The 19322-nt window shown below is 37.1% G+C and overlaps 1 pseudogene; it reads right to left on the bottom strand.

Annotated features, from left to right (window-relative positions):
* Nucleotides 1-1953: 1953 nt before the first annotated feature.
* On the bottom strand, nt 1954-4641 carry LOC110743994 (annotated as a pseudogene).
* Nucleotides 4642-19322: the final 14681 nt, after the last annotated feature.

The following is a 19322-nucleotide window of genomic DNA, read 5'->3' as shown; positions in this document are numbered from 1 at the left end:
GGTCACTTTCTAAGTGTTTATTTTTAATTGTACCACAGATCATTAGAAATTTGTCTTTTGGCCGGGCGCGGTGGCTCAAGCCTGTAATCCCAGCACTTTGGGAGGCTGAGATGGGTGGATCATGAGGTCAGGAGATCGAGACCATCCTGGCTAACACGGTGAAACCCCGTCTCTACTAAAAAATACAAAAAAAAACCTAGCCGGGCAAGGTGGCGGGTGCCTGTAGTCCCAGCTACTCAGGAGGCTGAGGCAGGAGAATGGCGTAAACCCGGGAGGCGGAGCTTGCAGTGAGCTGAGATCCGGCCACTGCACTCCAGCCTGGGCGACTGAGCGAAAAAAGAAAAAGAAAAAGAAAAGAAATTTGTCTTTTACCTTTCTTCTTTTTATTTATTTATTTTTTATTTTGTAGAGACAGGGTCTCGCCATGTTGTCCAGGCTGATCATGAACTCCTGGGCTCAAGCTATTCTCCAAACTTGGCCTCCCAAATTCCTGGAAATCCAGCAGAGAAGATTCAAGAAGATTCCAGAAGTGATCAAGATATTGATGTTAAACAGTTAAGTAAAATAAGAACTGAAATACATATTTGCCTCTGGCAAGTAAGAGGTTGCTGCATACCTCAATGAAAGTAGTTTTAGTCGAATGGTAGACTGAAAGCCATTTATAATGGGTTCAGGAGTAAATCATCTGTGGAAATGGAAACGGCTATTATGAAATGTAGATTTCCACTTCTAAAGATTTACTTATGAATAGAATCAAAAAGAAAGTACAAGATTTTACAAGACATGTTAGGTCATAGGAAAATGAAAGGTCAAAGGAAAATCAATGTTCTTTCATAAAAAATTACTACTAATCTAATAAACATACTGAAAACCTATAGTAATTAGTACATTGCTGATGTATTTCTACATAATGGTATCATACAATAAATTACAACTACTTTCTGTGGTCCCTGTAATTAGACCATACAGTATATGTACATATACAGTACAGTATATGATGGAACTAAATGTGATGAAAAACAATATATACAAGAGAGTTCTGAATGCACCAGGAACTTTATCAAAGGCTTCCTGGAGGGAGTAGGGCTTGGCCATTCATTAAAATTAGGTGGAATATTTAAAAAAAAAAAAAAAAAAACTTGGTAAAAAGGACAAAGATTTTTCAGGATGGCAATAGAAGGAAAAAAGGTATTGATCAAGGCATAGCACTTAGAATGCAATTTTTGTTTTTGAAATATGAAATTAAATGAAAATTCTTCCCATTGCCTGTTCCTCCTTCAGAGGCCCCAAACAATTGCTCAGCCTCAACCTTCTTCTTCTTCTTGAAAAGACTCCCAACCCTGGAATTATTAGTCAAACTAGACATGGGTCAGGGTGGGAAAAATAAAACAGATTGAGGTGGTTTATGTGTTCTTCTTTTTCTTTACCTAAGAACATATTTATAATATATCACAGGTAGTGATTACTATGTACAAGACACTAAATCAAGCACTTTTTCCATATTAACGAACTTTTATAATTTAATCCTCACTATAACCCTATAAGAAAAGTATTTCTATTTTGCATTTTACAAATGGGAAAACTAAGACATAGACAAGGTAAGTAAATTACCCAAGGTTATCCAGCTGGTAAGTAGCAGACCTAAGATTTAAACCTAAACAGTCTGGTGCCTGGGACTAGGCTCTCAAATGCTTTTCCTCTGCTGCCTTTATGCTTTTTTCTATATTTCTTGTTATTTTCCACTAAGTAAAAGTAATACAAGCTCAAGATCCCAAAAAATAAATAAATAAATAAATAAAATCAAAAGTATGCTGTCTTATAATGAAAACAATGGTCCCAAACCCCACCTCTCCCTTCAACCACTGCTTTTTAATATTTCTATGTTTATATAAGTATGTTTTAATGTAAATTTTATAAGTAATACATCTTTATATTATAAATACACATATCCTGAAAGGTAAATACAAACACGACAAAATTCCCACCTACCCAATGGTACAGACATCTTAGAAAATTGACAAATAAATAGCAAAAGCCTCCCTGCTTCTCACCTATCCCAAAGGTAATTATCAATCCCAATTTGTGTAATTCATCTTAAGAAAAAGAATATTTGCACATAACCAAAATAGATGTATCCATTGATATACTTCTTTTAAAAAGCACACAGAGTAAATGTATCATCTTTATGCACTGTGCTGTGCTTTGCTTTTTTTCTTCTATAATGATAATTATTTAATTTTTATACAACAATATTTATTATTTGAACAATCTCTAAAGAGTAGGTGTTTCACAGATAATGATATATGTGCAAAAAAATGAATTAAAACATATCCAAAGCCATGTGGTTTGGGGCTAATTCCTTGTTACGTGTTTTTACTTAATATAAATATGGGTATGTCCTGTGAGCCAGGAAGTATGGGAGAGTACAGAAGAGTACAAAATGCGGTCCCTGTCATTAGTAGCTTATTGTGAAGGTCCAAGAAAATGTCAAGTAAAGGCAAGTGTGCGTCACTGCCACCCTCTGCCCTGCTCTTTGGTCAGGGCCTCCAGTGCTTTGTTCTGCAGCTGCAATCTTAGGCCTGTCCTCCCACTGTGCTCTGAAGAATATAACTTTTCTGGAAGAAATTCCCTTCTTCAATGCTTTAGGCCAGTTAGGAGTCTCAAAATAAGTGGACAGAATATCAAATACCTGATTGATGGCCACCATCCCTAAATGATAGTTATTTCCATGTTGGTGTCTGATCATGTATCCCTGGAATGACAGACAAGTGGGCTGTCATGAAAGAGTATTCCTGGGCCTTTCAAAATGTCACCTTCTTCTGAATGCTTTCATCTAAAAGTCCATCAAAGATACAAACTTTGTTTATATCAACATCTTCAAGAGTGTATTCTGAGTTAGGAGTTGGAAACACAAGGGTTTCCAGAGGAAATAAACTAAAAGAAGTCTTCTTTTATGTCTAGTAAGTCGCTAGAAAATTCATCTTCACTCTTCACACAGGGCACTGTCTACCAAGAATCCAGTCAGGCAGATCCAAATTGGCCTATTAGATTTCGTTTGAACCATACAACCTTCATATCTGTCCAGCCAGTCTACTCAATTCCTTCTTTGATATGTGGTAGGTCATACTCAAATCGATACACAGCCTTTGTCCTGAGTGTTTGTCTTCCAAAAGAATCTCTTTGCTTAGAGATCTCAGAAAATATTTGCTGTGTTGGGGGCAGATTCCTGGATTTTCTGCACAATTGGCTTTTCTTCTTTCTTTTTCTTATTTTCTTTTACTCTTCTTTACTGCAACTCTCTTTCCCCAGTGTCTCTGTTTTCCCTGGACATTTTTCTTATGATATCCAAAACACCAAATTGTTTGAGAATAAGCACCATCCTGCACTCTGGTGGTCAGGGTCTCTCCCTCCTGGCATTTGCATTCTGCATCAATCTGCAGAAACTGGAAACTTTCAGATATTTCAGGTATTCAGATATTTCAGATATTTCAGGTGACTGTGCTCTAAGCACTCCCTTCTAATTCACAGTCCATGTGCCTAGTCCATGGATCCCATCATGCACTTTGCTTTTTTCAATTGAAAACGTGTCTTCAATCTTTTTCCACGTCAGGACACACACATCTACTTCCCTTTCTTTTAAAGGTTGCATGATATATATTAAGATTACACTATAATTTACTTAATCAATATTTGTATATATTGATGGATACTTTTAATGTTTCCAGTTGTTTTAATTTTCCTGTTGTTGCATTTTTCTTAGATTTGTTGTGAAATTGAAAGAGTTAATGCGAGTAAAAAATGTGTTTTTTCTCTCTAGCAGAAATCCAATTATAAAAATCTAACAAAAACAACTGTACATAAAAGTCAAGACCTAAATATGAAGAAGACTGAAATGTGGCATGATTTTAAGTAGTTAGTACAGTGTCAGCAAATATATCGACTTTTGCGCTAGGATTTTTTTTAGCAACACATGGCTGTAACATTGGATGTATAAAGAAGCCCTTGTAATCTCAGCATTCTAACTCACCAGTGAACAGTTCTGTGTGTAACAACGGGGAGAGGAAATGGGCGAACAGACTGATGCAATACATACACATATATCAAAAAAATAACTCTCCTCCTTTTAACTTTACTTCTCATTACTGCTCTTTCTCCCTGTCAATGGGGGGTCCAAATATTCTCTAGGCACCACCAGGAAGATGAGCTGACAATGGTCCCAACCACACATACACACATACACACACACACACACACACACACACCCCTCAAAGCTCCCTTCCATATATTCTGAGCTATAGCTGCCTCTGCTCTACTCTGTCTCATCCTTCATCTTGCTCCCATCCTCTTTCCAATTTCCAGATATTTTTTAAAATCTAATTTTGTCTTCCAGCCTCCTATCTTTCCTAGGCATTCATTCCATCTTGTGTTTCTTTACTGTAATTTTCATAGAAAATTAGCCTAAACTGGAAACCACAGGGAAGATATTTTTAAAGAGATTAGTGATTGTTAATTATAGTTATAGCCTAAAGACTATATTAAGATGAAAGAGAGGAGAAACACAGGAAATTCTGAGAATAACTGATGAATCAGTTCCTAAAGAGGGCAGTAAAGTTGGATTCAGTGTGTAAACAAAGTTCTTTAGCAAGGAAAAAAAGATTCATTCATTTCAAAATTCGTTACTGAAGTTCTACTATATTCCAGCAATGTCATAGCCACTGGAAAGTATAGTGGTACATTTTTTTAAATCCCATTTTTATGGATCTTGCATTCTAGTCAGAGGAGGCAAACAAAATGAATATACAGAATGTTAGATGGTAGTAAGCACTATGGAGAAGATTAAGACATAAACGGGAAATAGAAAACAATGTAGAGTATCAAGCAATTTTAAATAAAGTGATTAGAATGCCTCAGTGAGGACAGGCATGGTGGCTCACGCCTGTAATCCCAACACTTTGGGTGACCAAGGTGGGTGGATCACCTGAGGTCAGGAGTTTGAGACCAGCCTGCCTAATATGGTGAAACCCCGTCTCTACTAAAAATACAAAAATTAGCTGGGTGTGGTGGCAGGCGCCTATAATCCCAGCTGCTTGGGAGGCTGAGGCAGGAGAATTGCTTGAACCCGGGAGGCGGAGGTTGCAGTGAGCTGAGATCATGCCATTGCACTCCAGCCTGAGGGACAAGAGCCAGACTTCATCTAAAAAATAATAAAAATAAAAATAAAAAGGAATGCCTTTTTATTTTTAATGATAAGAAAACATTCAAGCAACAATCCAAAGTAAGTAAAGGGAAAGCCAGGCAAATATCATGGAGAAGACCGTTCCAGGCAAAGGGAACAACAAATGCAAAGGCCCAAGGCCGAGCAAGGCCACTGTAGTCAAGGGACAACAAGGAGATGAACGAGTGAGGAGAATAGTGGGCCATGAGGTCAAAGAGGCAATGGTGAACCCAATGGTATGGAGCTTTAAAGGCCATTGCAAATACTTTGGCTTTTGCTTGGCATGAAATGAGAACACATAGATAGTTCGGGGCAGAAAACATAATCTGATTTACATTTTTAGCAGAATAACTCCAGATACTATGTTGAGAATAGATTGCAGGTGCACAATGTTGTGGGAGAAAGAGGATAAATTAGGAGGTTATTGATATAGTCCAAACATGAAATGATAATGACTTGGCTGGCAAGGATAACTCCAAAGTGTGTAGCCTAAAGAGCTGCAAGGATGCGACTTGCCATTACCTGGCATGGGGAAGATGATGGGACAACTTCAATCAGTGAAGTTTGAAAAGTGTGTTGGATACCCAGTAGAGATGTTTAATAGGTAATAAGAAATAGGAGTGTAGTTCAAGAGTTTGGGTTAGGCTGGAGATACAAAAAGCACACAGCTGATAAATATTGACTCATTTTCCCTTATACAGAAAAGAAGGATGGATACTACCATGGGAAGTTTTATAATGTAGGGAAGAGAAATTGCTAATATCTGATGGTCTCTATTTTGTCTATGAAAACTGAGGCAAAGTAATCTACTAAAAGAGAAAAGGTTGAGGCTGTTAACCCACATTTAGTGAAAAAAATTGCCAAGCAACACTGAGGGCTCCGCTGGACTTGAAAACCCTGTTTGCAGTAGTTTTAGTTGGTAGTTATACAGTCTTACTTCTGCACTGTTCAGTAGCCTGTATGTTCAAACAGGGAAGAGAGTTCTTGAATTCAGTCTTGAGGATTTATTGCAGTAATGTGGAAAAAGAAAAGAGTAGCAGAAAATTAATAATTCTGGCGAGGGTATCATAGAGTTGATGACCATAGAACCCAAACTGAGTGAGAAACATGCATAAGAAGGATAGTTAAAAAATAGGAGGATGAAGAAAAGTTGGTTAATGGGCATAAAAATACAGTTAGAGAGAAGAAATAGATTCTAATATTCGATAATACAATAATGAACAACAATAATAAATTATCATTAACTATAATTGTAATTACTATATATTTCAATATATATCATATATAAGACATACATAAGGTATACTACATATTTCAATATATATCTTTTATATGATATATATACCTTATTTATATATAATATATAAGTATATTATATATATTTCAAAATAGCTAGAAGAATTTTAATATTCTCAACACAAATAAAAGATAAATATTTGAGGTGATGGATATTCCAATTACCCTGACTTGATTATTATACATTGTATATATGTATCAAAACATCACAAGCACCCCAAAATATGCACAACTATGATGTATCAATAAAAATACAAGACAATAGATAAGAAATTGATGTAGTATACTAGTATAACTCAAATGAGCTAGACATCACGTAACAGAAGTTATGTTTACAGTACCAATAGCTTCATTCACACTAACAAGAACACTACTGAACACACGATATATAGGACATTCAAAGAAGAAAACAAGTTTGTAGTAAAATCGATGCTTTTCATAGTTGTGACATTTAGTTCACTGCTCAAACTATCTTTGCTTTTTCATTACAAACTGATTTAATCTGATTCAAGCCAAAATCCCATATGCTTCTTTCTAACCTTCTCTGGAATTTTTCAACAGACGTAGGCATAATAATATAATTGCGATTGGTCAAGTCCCTTAACAAAGGACAGAATGTCCTCTCGTAGCATTCCAAAGAGATGAGTTTGTCTAAGCTGAGTGGAGTAAAAGAGACGCAATGGTCACAGACATAGAGGCTCTAGGCTTACGTTGACTTGTTTTAATTAAATAATTATCAATATGGAAGCTTTTTTGAAAGAGTCTACCAAACATCAAAATTTTTAAAAGATAAATCTAGAGACTAATGAGTGTCTTTTCCATTATGCTTCCAAAAATACCAGGGTGTTAAACAGGTTTATAACAGGTGGATAATGAGAAGGAATTCTCAAATTACATTCACAGAATTCACAGCCTGGCAGTAAGAGAAACCATATCTGGCTAGTTTAAGGATAAAGAGGACTGTATTGGAAGGATACTGAAAGCAACTGGAAATCCAAAGATGAGGTGAACAACCAAGCTTGGGGAGAATAGGAACCAGGGCTAATTGTAGACTGAGAGGTAGGAGCTGATGGGACTTAGCTTTAGAGAGCTGTTAACACAATTCAGCTTCCGCCCCCTTTAGGCTCTACATCTCTTTGTTCAAAACTCCAAATTCTTGGTAGAATGAAAAAAAATGGTCACCTAAATTAGATGCTCAACTCTGCATGAATGGGCAGGATGAGAACAGGAAGGTGGGGAATGGTAATGAAGTTTAGAAATGGAGATTCTGAGAGATCATTCCTTTGTACAGTAGACAGTGTCCAGAAAAGATAAACTATTGGATCAAACAGCCACAGGAGGTTTCTACTACAGGGAAAGACTGGCGATAAGACAAGGAACTTCAAAGGTAAAGAATAAGAAAGAAAAAGAAAAAAGATTGAAGAAAAGACATAGCCAAGGAATCTAAGTATCAGAGAAGAAAATGATATGGAAACAGAGGTGGGAAGGACGTGCCAGAGTTAGCTGGTCCAAGATGTAAGAAAGAGTACGCATTCCAGGAGAGACATCATTCAGTGTGAAGAGTCCTGAAGTAGGGGAGAGCATGTCGTGTTCGCCATGCTGGTAGAAGTCTGTATAGCCAGAGCACAGGGAAGCAATATGGAGAAGGAAATTTAGGTGGTGAAAAGCCTCAGAGACAATGTTAGGATTTTGAACTTGATTCTACAGGCAATGGGGAGCTGTAAAAGCATGGCTGACAGAATCAGATATGCCTTTTAAAAAGACCACCCTGACTGCAGCTGATTTAGCCACAGTCACCTGTAGGCCACCTGATACAGGAAGATGAAGGACATTAGGATTAGACAGTGCAGGGTTAGATGCCTGGTGCTACCGGCTGCTTGTGTGGTGTCAAGTATTATGTTGGTGCAAAAGTAATTGCAGTTTTCGCCATCAAAAGTAATGGCAAAACTGCAATTATTTTTGCACCAACCCAATAAGATACTTAACCTTTGAAATCTCAATTTTGGCATTTGTAAAGTAAAAATAACAAAATCTACCTTTCAGAGTTGTTGTCACTATTACTAAACATAAGCATAAGTTTTCCAGAGCATCACAAACAATAAATGAGTTACTTCTCATATTACTATCTTTCCGACTTTTTATTTGCCATCTAGTTTTCCCTCATCTCTTTTCAATTCTGCTGGCATTCATTGAATACTTACTGAATGTCATGTAAAGCTGAGTGCTTTATAAGCATTTTTGCATCTGAGTCTCAAAGCAATTCTCTAAGCTAAGTACTATTATTATCCCATTTTTGAAGATGCAGATACTGAAGTTTAGAGACTTAAGCAACATACTCAAAATGAGACTTCTAGGAACAGAATTGCTCTTTGAAAGCAGAAACAAGTTCCAATTTCTACTGCAGGGTCTAGTTCATTACTATTCAGACAACAGACAACCAGGTTGTATTGGATGAAAGAATGGATGAAATCCTCATTTGGAATCTCAGAAGATGTAAAGAACCCACATAAAAGTCCATAGGAGAGTTAGAAAATGACTATTTCTAAGTAGCTTAATATAAGTACTCTTTTGCTTTATTTTTTATTTTGAACTTATAGATCAGTGTATTGTTTAGCAGTTCCTGTGTAAGAAATCACCCTGAATTGTAGTAACTTAAAACAACTGTTTGTTATAGTTTGTATTTCCTGAGGGTTCTAAATAAAGATCAGAAGTCTAGCTGGACTAAAATTAAGATATCCACAGGCCTGTGTTCCTTCTCGTGGCTTTAGAGAGGAATCTGTTTCCTTGCCTTCTTTAGATTCTAGAGGCCACCTACATTCTTTATCTCATGACTCCTCCCTCCATCTTGAAAGCCAGCCATATACCATTTTCAAATCTCTCTATGATATCTACCCTGGCTTCCATTACCCCATCTTCTCTGACTCTGAGTCTCCTGTCTCCCTTGTGATTATAATAAACTCACCAAGATGATCCAGGATAATCCTCCCATCTTAAAATGCTTAGTCACATCTTCAAAGTCCCCTTTGCCATGTAAAATAACATATTTACAGGTCCTAAGGATTAGGATACGGACATCTTTGCAGGGTAGTGAAGCTAATTTTGCCTTACACAGACAGCTTCTCTTACCTACCTGGCAGTTGGCAGATTGTCAGCCCAGATGCCTCAGTTTTCCTCCACAGGATCTCTCTTTCCCCCTACAGGCTTGTTCATGCTCATAAAACGTGGTCGTCTCAGGCCTTTAGCTCAGCAAGAGGCCAGGCTCCAAAGCACAAGCAGTTTTCACATTTGCTTATGTCCTTTTGACTAAAACAAGACACATGGCCACCCCAGACTCAAGAGGTAGAAATATATACCCCACCTCTTTATGGGAGGAGTTGTGACATCACATTGTAAGAACCTTGATGCAACAAATGGGAAGAATCTGTGGCTACTTTTACAATTTACCAAAATTAACATAATATGTGAGTGAGAACTTCTAAAACCTTCCCTCTTTGATTGCAATAATTGAGGTTTTGCACAGCTATTTCCTTTGCCTAGAATGCTCAAAATGCATTATCTTTTCCTGGCCAAATTATTTACCCCTTTCTTATTATAGCTTCGGTATGAACACCTCCAGGAAAATTCTTCTAACCCCAAACCCCATATTGTTCCTGGTGCTTTATCTTAGTGTTGTCATTATAGTAAGTACTTCCTCCTAATATAGCACTTAGCACTCTGTATTGAAATCACCTGTTTATCTTCTTGCCTTTCAGCCTAGACGATAAGCTTCTTGTGGACAAGAAAATGGGTCTTAGTTTTTCACACCTTCTCTGTGACTTAGCAATGTATCCTGTATATAGTAGGTTAAAAAGGTTTTATTGAATACGTGTATTAACACATATTCTATAAACTCTGATTATAGAGTTTCATTTACCCTTTTATCCCTCAATTGCTACTAATTTTTTTAAAATAGGTTTCTTTACTTAGTGAATCTTTAATCACATAGTTTTTTTCCTACTTTGGAACCTAGCCTTTCATTGATCAGCTAAATAAGAAAGGAAGGAATTTCTAGTACTAACCATCAGTCATAGAAAAAGTTTTCCTTAGAATAAAAAGCTGAATTGTGATTTTGGTACCTTGATAATACAAATTGATTGTGTGACATTTAGTAAATCCACAAATTGCTGCCAAGGATGTTGATTTGCCAAACTAGTCATCTCTAAGGCTGTCTTCAGCTGGGTGGTCAGTCAAAATTAGGAGCTCAGGGATAACTTGACTGATATTTCTTCAAACTAAAACCAAAATAAAAGTTGAGGTATTTTGGGATGTTTCCAGGAAGGTCTTAAGAGGCTGCCTGATTGCTGTTAATACATAAGGCAGAAGGCAAAGATTTCCAAAATTACATGACTCAAGGGCTAAGACTCCAGAACTGCAGACACAACATGAGTAAGCAGACCACTCCAAATTGCCAGTGGAATTAAGGAATTAAAAAGGAGATGGTGAGTTACAAGAAACAGAGCTTGTTTGGGGAATGGATACTCTGTGTGCCTGTAACCAAGAAAGCCAGCTATAATACAAGCTAAAATGAAATGTACAGATGTTTAGTATAACTAAATAACCAAGGAGGAACCCACCCCTGTGTTATTCTCCTATGTAATATGTCATGTTCTACAGACCACGCTTGGAAGATGGATGGTTGCCCTGCACATTTTTTAGCTCAGGTAATGATATTTTTATAACTTGAGTTATAAAGACAGCATTGAAGTCCAAAGACAATCAAGTTAGCTGATGTTTAAATATCTTGAGAGTGTTTCTATGCCAATGTTAAAACTGTCACCGTTAATGCACTGAATATTTTGCAGGATCTCAGTTCATCAAACCTTAAAACAGATCACAGTTTAACAACAATAACAACAAATTCTAGGCTTTTTGAGAAAGGTTCTGAATTCCAAGTCTGCAAGGAGAATATACAATAAAAGGCACATTCTTATCTATTTGGAACTTATTCATGAGCTCACCCATGCAAATTGGCTACAGCCTATACATTGTCATTAATTTTGAAGTCTTGCATTTAAAACCTCAAAGATATAATTCATTTAATCTTGGTGACAACACTGAGAGGTGGGCATTATTATTACCACACTCGTTTTTCAAATGCAAACTTGGCACAAAACATTTAGCTAATTGTCTAAGGTTACAAAATTATCGTATAACATACTTGAATCTAACCTATTCCCTCAACCCAAGCACTACACTGCCTCTCTTAAAATATACCATGTCACTTGTCCTAAAGTGTATATTTAGCATGCATGCACATGGAGAATTTGGAAACATCCTAATATGGTCATTTCGATTTAACAAATATTTCTTGAGCCCATGTTAAGTATAAAGTTCTTTATTAGACTTTCCCCCCCAAGAAAAAACTTCATGAAAAATATATATCAAGTGATGGTTTACTGGTTTTATAATTTCTCTTAAACTAATTTTACAATTGTCTCATGAACTAATAGAGACAAGTATAAATCTGCGCCCACAAATTTAGAAATGTCGGAAATAATACTTATTCATTACAATTCAACCTATTTAAATCATTGCCACAGCTTCCCTGTGTTCACCTAGCAAGAAACCCTTTCTACTGTGTTGCTCTTCTCCTCCAGCATTGTCAGGGACTCAGTCTTACGTCATGCCAGATTCTTGGGGTTGGGGATAAATTAGTCCCTTTGTTATCTCTTAGAATCTCTGAATGTCCATTTCCACAACTTGTGTGGCTCCTGTAAGTCTGATTCCTCTGTTGTGTCTGTGCTCCACGTTTTGGGTAAGGGAATCACAGGCAAGGCTGGGAGCCCTCAGACCCAGGACCATTTTCCTTTGATGCCCCATTTTTGCCATGTTTCTTGGACATGATCTTGTCATGTCTCTAATATATGATCTTGAAATGGGGCAAGCTTCTCTTCTGATCACAGATTTCTGATCACTGACCCCAGATTTCTCTAGCACAACCGAAATTTCTTCTTTCTGCTGGATCTCAATACCAATACACGCAATTGGTATATTTCAGGATGCTGAGGTTTGGGGTGTGACTGATCCCATCACCCAGGTACTGAGCATAGTATTCAAAAGTTACTTTTTCAGCACTTGCCCCACTCCTTCCTTTCCATATTGTGGAGTCTCCACTGTCAATGTTGCCCATCTTTGTGTCCCTGTGTACCCAATGCTTAGCTCCCACTTATAAGTGAGAACATTTAGTATTTGGTTTTCTGTTCCTATACTAATTTGATTAGGATAATGACCTCCAGCTGAATCTATATTGCTGCAAAGGTCATGATTTCATTCATTTTTATGGCTGTGTAGTATTCCACGGTGTATATGCACCACATTTTTTTATCCAGTCCACCATTGATGGGTACCTAGCTTGATTCCAAGTATTTGCTATTGTGAATAGTGCTCTGATGAATAAATGAGTGCATGTGTCTCCTTGGTAGAATGGTTTATTTTCCTTTGGATATATACCCAATAATCAGATTGTTGGGTCGAATGGTAGTCCTGTTTTAAACTCTTTGAGAAATATCCAAGCTGCTTTCCACAATGGCTGAACTAGTTTACACTCTCACCAATAATGTATAAGCATTCCCTTTTTTCTGCAGACTCACTAGCATTTATTATTTTTTGGCTATTTAATAGTAGCCATTCTGACTGGTGTGAGGTTATATTTCATGGTGGTTTTGATTTATATTTCTCTAATGATTAGTGATTTACAGCACTTTTTTCATGTTTGTTGGCCACTTGTATGTCTTTTTTTGAAAGTGTCTGTTCATGTTCTCTACCCACTTTTTAATGGGGTTGTTTTTTGTTTGTTGATTTGTTTAAGTTCCTTATAAAGTCCAGATATTTGAGCTTTGTCAGATGCATAGTTTGCAAATGTTTTCTCTCATTCTGCAGTGTATCTGTTTTCTTTGTTGACAGTTTCTTTTGCTGTGCAGAAGCTCTTTTGTTTAATTAGTTCCCATGTGTCAATTTTTGGTTTTGGTGGAGTTGCTTTTGAGGTCTTAGCCATCAATTCTGTGCCACAACCAATGTCCAGAATGGAGTTTTCTTCTAAGAATTTATAGTTTGAAGTCTTACATTTAAATATTTAAATATTTAAACCATCCTGAGTTAATTTTTGTATACGGTGAAAAGTAGAAGTCTTATTTCATTCCTCTGCATATGGCTGACCAGTTATCCTAACAGCATTTATTGAACAGAGAATCATTTTCCCATTGCTTGTTTTTGTCGACCTTTTCAAAGATGGACAAGGCTGTAGGTTTGCAGTTTTACTCCTGGCTTCTCTATTCTGTTCCATTAGTTTATGTGTCTGTTTTTGTACCAGTATGGTACTGTTTTGGTTACTGTAGTCTTATGTTACAGTTTGAAGTCAGAAAATGTGATGCCTTTGGCTTTGTTCTGTTTGCTTGAGATTGCTTTGTCTATTTGGGCTCTTTTTTGGTTCTATCTGAATTTTAGAATAGTTTTTTCTTATTCTGTGAAAAATGACATTGGTAGTTTGATAGGATAGCACTGAATCTGTAGATTGCTTTGGGCAATATGGCCATTTTAACAACATTGATTCTTCTAATCCATGAGCATGGAATCCTTTTCCAGTTGTTTGTGTCATCTCTGATTTCTTTCAGGAGTGTTTTGTAGTTCTCCTTGCAGAGATCTTTCAACTCATTGGTTGGAGGGATTCCTAGGTTTGTTTTTCTCTTTTGTCTGTTGTGAATGGGATATGCATTCTTGCTTTGGTTTTCTTTTTCTTTTAGAGATGTGGTCTTGCCATGTTGCTGGTCTCCAACTCCTGGCCTCAAGCGATTCTCCCACCTCAGCCTCCCAAAGTGCTGGAATTACAGGCATGAGTCACTGCAACCACCTCATAAACTCTTTTAAATGGAGTGTAGATGTTTACAAAAGGCCCCTTAGTTTAAAAAGCTTCTGCCTTACACTTTCCAAAAACATATGTGGGAAAAAATGGCTACAGATCAGCTCTCTCCTTGAAAACCAGGAAGCAATAAATACATCTATACAAATTAGTATTTCAATGAATTAACCTGGCCTCAATTATAATTGAAATAATGAGATTACAGAGTTTAGCTCAGCCTAACACTCCTTTAGTCTAAGTCAATGGTTCTCAAAGTGTTATCCTTGGACCAGTGGCATCAGCATCACCTGAGAACTTCAAATATAACTTCTTGGGACATATCCCAGATGCACTGAATCAGAAGTTCTTGGGTTGGGTCCAGCAAACTGTGTTTTTAAAAAGCTTTCCAAATGATTTTGATTCCCACCAAGTTTGAAGACCACTGGGTTAGGCAATGTATTTCTCTAGCATGGACTGTATACTCTTGAAATCAGCTATTTATTTGTCTCCTCCGTTAGACTGCAAATTTCATAAGAGTAGGAACCATGCCAGTCTTTTACATTGTTATATTCCCATTGCTTAATATTGATGGTAGGGGTAAGGGGTATATAGTGAGTGGTCATAAATGTTTGTTGAGTACACCAATAAATGAATGAGTTAAGAGATATTTTATTTGTCTATGGGATTATCATTCTAGTTTTACCAGATTATCATTCAGAGTGCAGTCATGAACTTGGAACAATTCCTACAATGAATTTAATAACTTTTGATGATATAATAGGCCTTTGAGCCTACTTTTCTTAGAAGAACTGAAAACAGATGTGCCTTGCAATATTCCTGAGTACGGTTGTTTAACTAAATTCTTGAGTTCATTCATTCACTAAATATTTATTGAATAGCTACCTATTTTTAGGTCTTCTGCTAGTAGTTTTGGGAGCTAGATTGATAAGTAAAGTGTATTTGTGGCTCTCAAAAGAGTATTCATCTCAGTAGTTAATTAATTCTAAACGTATTACACAAATTTGTTGAGCACTATGCATTATTGGAGAATGAACCGATAAAGCCATATGTGTCTTCTGAATAAAGTTGAAAGTGTGCAAACAATTGCAGTTTACCAGCCTTGTCAATTGTTTTCTAGGACCATTCAAGCTATTACAGATAGATGGGCAATGTATCACACAAATAATTGAACATGTATATTTTCTTTTTTTTTTTTTTTTTTTTTGGAGATGGAGTCTCACTCTGTGGCCGAGGCTGGAGTGCAGTGACGTGGTCTCAGCTGACTGCAACCTCCGCCTCCCAAGTTCAAGCGCTTGTCCTGTCTCAGCCTCCTGAGTAGCTGGGATTACAGGCACGCGCCACCATGCCCAGTTAATTTTTTGTATTTTCGTAGAGACAGGGTTTCACCGTGTTGCCCAGGCTGGTCTCAAACTCCTGAGCTAAGACAATCCACCTGCCTCAACCTCCCAAAGTGCTAGGATTACAGGCATGAATCCAGCCTGAACACATGTATTTTCTTAAATCTGTTTTTGCATTTCTAACTACTTACAGATCATATTCATTTGAATGATACATGGATCCTTCAGCTAATGATGATTACTAATCATTGCATTTACTAACACTTACTGGTCCTTCACTGTGCCAGGCAGTGTCAAATACAAATTTGTGTAATAGGTTTAGAATTAATTAACTACTGAGATGAATACGCTTTTGAGAGCCACAAATGCACTTTACTTATCAATCTGGCTCCCAAAACCACTAGCAGAAGACCTAAAAATAGGTAGCTCTTCAATAAATATTTAGTAAAGCTAAGAGATCACATGAAAAATAAAGATGGAATAAAGTTTATGAAGCCCCTTAATGATGAACTCTTTTCCAACTTAAGATGAAGGAGAGGGCTTCTGTGACAGCTAGCAAGGAAGATTATTGGCCTGGGCTATAGATTAATAGATTTAGTTGTTACTTGGCTTTCTAATTAACTATCCAGACCAATGTGGCCTGAGAACCTACCTGTCCCACAAGTCTGCTCGCTGTAGTCCAAAGGTCTTGGGATGAGATACACTTCTTTTGAAGAGTGCAACAGAAGACAGTCCCATGCAGAATTATGGGCAAAGCTATATTGTGGGTGAGTTAACATGGTGGGAGCCTTTACAGTGGCAACCTCAAGAGTATAGTAGCACATGGACTGCATAGCAGGAGAGAGGAATGCACACAGTGCAAAATGAGAAGCAGCATTGTCACAGTGCTAACAGGACAGGATTTGGGCAGTGGCAGTGGCATGCTGTCCCTGAAAGTGATCATTAAACATACACGCTTACAGGAAAAATGAGAATGAACTCTGTCAGTAAGGCATGTATTTTGTATTTTTTGTTATTTTTCTTTGTATTTTTCCTAAAAGATTTCTGTAATGAATATGTATTGTGATTACAACCAGAAAACACAATATGCTGGTTTTGAATAGCACTCAGATTTCCAGGCAATCAATCTACCTGCCAACTTCGAAAGGACAAATAGCTACTTACCTTCTCTATTATTCTGTAAGCTGATATTCTAAAATCATTCTGACTTAAAGTAGAGAACTAAGAAAATAAAAAAGCAGCCCAAACTATAGCATCATGATCCCACAAAGTGACCAGGCTTTGATTGTTTTCTAATTTGGAAGGAAAAAGTCATGAAGTAACAACTGGGCACAGAGAAAATGTTGAAAGCAAAAGCTATTTTCTATATCACTTTATATCATCTAAAAAGTGATTTATATATGGCTCAAGTGATGACATCATTCTTGAATAAGTATGGGCTAAGAGTTGTTAATAGCATCCCTGGAAGCCAATCAAAGCTTGTTGTTTTGGAAATAATTATTAATCTCACTGTTTACATAAGTGTTTCTTGGCCCTAATGCTAACTGATGAAAGTCAGGGGTCATTATCCCCAGATACAAACTAGGCCAAAATGACAATATTTTTCTGAACCAATGCATAGTTGTGACAGACTGACTAAACATAGGTTGACTATATAAAATATATTACTGTGTTTTTTTTTTCCAAACAAAAAATGTGCTAATCTCATATATTTAATGCCCTAAGCCTGAAATAAGTAAACATCCAAGATTCTTCCACAGATTAATTTTGAGAAAAAGAAATGAAGAGAATAACTATAGATTGAAAAAAGCTGATATAGAAGATTTTAAAAGTATAATCAAATAAATATAGTGACTAGAGACATACATTTAAATGATGAAGCTAAAATAAAAATTTAAGAAGTGATTACTATAGGCCAGGCACAGTAGCTCATGCCTGTAATTCCAGCACTTTGGGAAGCCGAGGTGGGCAGGTCCCTTGAGGTCAGGAGTTCAAGACCAGCCTGGCCAACATGGTGAAACACTGTCTCTACTAAAAACACAAAAATTTGCCTGTAATCCCAGCTACTCAGGAGGCTGAGGCAGAAGAATCACTTGAACTCTGGAGGTGGAGGTTAGAGACAGCCGAGATCACACCACTGCACTCCAGCCTGGGCAACAGAGCAAGACTCCAGACTTCATCTCCCACACACACACACAAAAATTAGTGATTACTATAAAAGAGTAAAAGAAGAGCAGTTACTTTTGAGAGTATGGAGGGGGTTACAACTGAGACAGGGGATATAGGAGAAGTATCTAGGCTAACTGACAAAGTACTACTTCTTTCCCTGAGTGGTGATGTCAAAGGTGTTTGCCTGATAATAATTTATTAAGCCTTAAAAGTTAAATTAAAATTATTTTAAATTAGTGCATACATACCCACAAAAAATCCACATGTATTTGGTAAAAGCCAATACATTAAAAATTCTAAGAGTGGTTCTCCGCTGGAGACAATATCTCTCTCCCTTCCCTATTCCCCATGGAGGAAAGTTCGGAAATTTCCTGTAATACATAGGGACCAAAATGAGTCATCAAAAGTACTGTGGGTGCATTTTTCATTGTCATTATGACTGGAGGAGCATTAGTAACATTTTACAGGGTCAGATTTGTAAACATCCTATATAGCATAAGAAGAGCTCTATATAATAGGAAAATTATCCCACCCAAAAGGTGAAGTGTCACCCATGTGAAATTAACTAATCAATTATGATCACCTAAAGTCTATGATGCCACATTTATTTATTTCATTATACTCATTTCTGCCCTTTCAGAAGGGAAACATCATGTGTACACATGCATATGAACATACATACATATGCATGCATATATATATGTGTGTGTGTGTGTGTGTCTGTGTGTGTGCATAAAGAACTAGTCTATCAATTTCTAGGTTGACCAATTCATTTCAGAGTTTACCAAATTGTAGTTGATTGCATGTGGTTAAGCTCATGAGCTTTAGAGTCAAACAGCCTGGAAGCAAAACCTTGAGCAAGATACATAATCCTTCTAAAATTTAGTTTACTCCTTATATAAACTGAAAATAATAGTATTAGCTACATGTACCACGTAGCTATTGCTAAGTAACCAACTACCTTAGAACTTAGAGTTTAAACCCAAAACCATTTATTATTCCTTACAATCTGGGCTGGGCTGGGCTTGGCTGGTCTCAGTCAGGGCTCACTCAGGCTTCTGCGATTACCCAGAAGAGAAGCTGGGGCTTGATAGTTTAGGATGACCTTGCTTGGGATATCTTGGCTCCTTTCCACATATGTCTCATGTCTCTCCAGGAGGCTGATGGCCTGTTTGCTGGTGGTGGCAGAGATCCCAGCGACAGAAGGGAAATGTGCAAGCACTTTTTCAAGTCTCGGCTTGCATTCAGTTTGCTATTGTTCCATTCGCCATGCAAGTCGCATGGTCATGCCTCAGCCAATGTTAAAAGAAATTACTAAAAGGTGTGGATGCAAGAAGGTGTGAAAAAATGCAACTATTAACACAATCAGCCCACCATACTGCATCACAGAGCTGTGTGAAAATTACACATG

The sequence above is a fragment of the Papio anubis genome, chromosome 8 (assembly GCF_008728515.1).
Source record: "Papio anubis isolate 15944 chromosome 8, Panubis1.0, whole genome shotgun sequence".
NCBI classification, from domain to species: Eukaryota; Metazoa; Chordata; class Mammalia; order Primates; family Cercopithecidae; genus Papio; species Papio anubis.
The sequence above is the reverse complement of the archived record's forward strand: the minus strand, read 5'-3'. Positions and strand labels throughout refer to the sequence as shown.